Below are 3,060 nucleotides of genomic sequence, written 5' to 3'. Positions count from 1 at the left end.
TGGAAAGTGAAAATAAAATGGGAGATCAGACCTCATTTTCAGCTAAGTTAAAGGAAATGGCAGTTAGCTAATGTTTTCTTTCCCAAACACACGTTTTAGATGCCATTTTCCACTAACAACACTATTCCCGGGACAACACTACTACAGACAACACGAGGGTGTGCTACAGAAGACTGCATTGTTTTATCGCTTATCAGGTTACATAGGCTGAAGCAGGGAAACGTCCCCATGATGTTTACCTGGTGCCAAGGACTGAAATTTATAGGCAGACACTTAAACGTATTACTCCTAAAGAGATAATAATTTTGTTTCAATGCTAATATTGAGCATTGAATGCTTTTTTATTATTATTACGTATTTTTACAACAAACAAACACGTTTTAATATATTCAAAACTGCGTTCGTGTTTTACCATCATGCTTTTTAAAAAAACGCTAAGATAAAAACGGCTAAATTTCGCGATTTTTAAAATTCCTAATAATACCTCCTGTACAGCAGTCCCACAACATTAAGACACTCGATGACACTCGAATACCCTGTCAGAAAAGTCTAGTGGCTGTCAATGAGCTTTTTACAGTGTCTGCTATAGTGTTAATGTTGTTTTTGGTGTGTTTACATGATGAATATGGCCACTGTGTAAATACACAGTATAGTTACGATCTTATTGCCACATTTGATCATTATGATAACATGATATATGCCCTCAGTGATTTCCTGAAGATAAATACCAAAAAATAGCACAATTGGAATAAATACAGCAGTCGCCATCGTCTGATCTCATATGAAGCAAGAGATTGCGATGACATATGATGACGTGTGCAGGTGCTGTAGTGCTGTCCCAATTCTTAGGGGTAAATTTTGAAGCCCTTCCCCTTAACCCTCAGTTGTAAGGGCCAAGGGGAAGGGGAAAGGGTACAAAAATAGAATTGGGATTGGGCCGAAATGTTCCTTCCATACTACACATGCGCGAGGTGTTATCGCTCTAATCAGTGCCAGTGTTGCCAACTTAGCAACTTTTCAGACTCTCCTAGCGCCAAATTTTCAAAAAAGCGACTAGCGAATGTTTTTTTTTTTTTTGTTCAAATCTTTTTATTAACATTTTGGTCAGTAAAACATCAATTTCAAAAGTATTTGAAAAACAGAGACAAATTATCTTTGCTCCAACAGAGCCCCCCACCCCGCTGCACCTTTTCTGTACAATATGTTATGCCTATTTTAAATCTGTTTTACATCATGTCATGATATATTCATGCATACATACAAGTAGATAAAAGTTACATTATATGTTCACTCATCTATTGTACATATATACACATGCATCGAGTCACAATAGGCTTCGCAAATGTAAACTAAAGAAATAAAATAAATTGAATATAAAATAAGATGATGGGAAGGAAAAAAAAATGTGAGAAACAAATAAATAAAGGTCAAACTGAAAATATTAAGTTTGGATCCATTTGTTTTATATATGTCAGCACTGGCTGCCAAATAAGATAAAATTTTTGACTGCAACCTCTGGTGGAGTACCGAATCTTCTCCATTGTAAGATGGTACATAAGGTCCCTAATATATTGATTAAAAGTTGGAGGAAATTTGTCCTTCCATTTAAGTAGAATAAGACGTCTAGCAATTAATGTTGAAAAAGAAATCATATTTTTGGTATTATTGTCTAAACTGGGATCTGTGATTAAACCAAATATTCCTATAATAGGGCAAGGGTCAATTGTTACATGCAAAACATTTGAAAAAAAACTAAATAATAATTGCCAGAACTTGGTAATTTTAGAACATGACCAAAACATATGTGTGTGATTAGCTATCTCTACGTCACATCTACTACATAAGGGATTTATAGTTGGTGAAAATTTAGCTAATTTTGCTTTTGTCCAATGAAGGCGATGGACCACTTTAAACTGAATAATTGTATGTCGCAAACAAATTGAAGTTGAGTGAATCTTAATTATAATATCTTGCCAAATTTCCTCTGAGAGAATCAACTCAAGTTCATTTTCCCATTGTTGTTTCGACTTTGTTACTGAAGTTAGATTTTGTGAGGAGATAAAAGAGTAAATTACACCTATATTACCTTTAAGAACTGGGTTGGTTTTTAAAATGGTGTCGAGTAATGTTTCTGTAGGTAAAGTTGGAAAGTCTACTGTATTAGAAATCATAAAACTGCGGATCTGTAAATATCTAAAGAAATGTGTTTTAGGGATATTGTATTTTGTTCTTATTTGGTCGAAGGACATGAAATTGGAATTGCTATATAAATCGTTCAGTGTGGTGAGTCCTTTTTCTATCCAGCAGTTAAAAGTAGCATCTGCAATTGAAGGAGTAAACATATGATTTCTCATAATAGGGGCCTGCATTGAGAGATCTGTAAATGATAATGCTCGTCTAAATTGGTGCCATATTTTAAAAGATGTTTTAACAATTGGATTCGGAGAGTATCTAGATATTGGGTCAGGAAGAGGAGTCTTAGAACAAAGTAAAGAAGATAATGTAAATTTACAAGAAGCCTTTTCTAGTTGTAACCATGTGGGATTATCAGATGGGTTAATCCAATACAGCATAAATTTAATGTTAGAAGCCCAATAATAATGTTGAAAATTTGGGAGAGATAACCCACCAAAAGAGCGATGTCTTTGCAATAAATTTTTACGCATGCGAGGTATTTTCCTATTCCAGATAAAATCAGATATAAGGGAGTCTATGTTGGTAAAGAAAGACTTAGTTAAAAAAATTGGAAGACATTGAAATAAAAATAGCAGTCTAGGCAGTATATTCATCTTAACAGTGTTAATTCTACCTCCCAAAGATAAAGAAAGCAGGTTCCAACGATCAAGATCTTGTTTTAAGTTTTGCAAAAGTGGGCTAAAGTTAGCATTATAAAGTTTATGATGTTTATGAGTAATCCAGACACCCAAATATTTAATTTTCTCAGTACTTATTTTAAAAGCAAATGAGTTAGATAATGTTGTGTAAGATGTACAATTCACCGGCATAAGTTCACTTTTCTTAATATTAATTTTATAACCCGAAATTTTCCCGAATTCATTT

The sequence above is a fragment of the Danio aesculapii genome, chromosome 9 (genome assembly GCF_903798145.1).
Source record: "Danio aesculapii chromosome 9, fDanAes4.1, whole genome shotgun sequence".
Classification (NCBI taxonomy): Eukaryota; Metazoa; Chordata; class Actinopteri; order Cypriniformes; family Danionidae; genus Danio; species Danio aesculapii.
The sequence above is the reverse complement of the archived record's forward strand: the minus strand, read 5'-3'. Positions refer to the sequence as shown.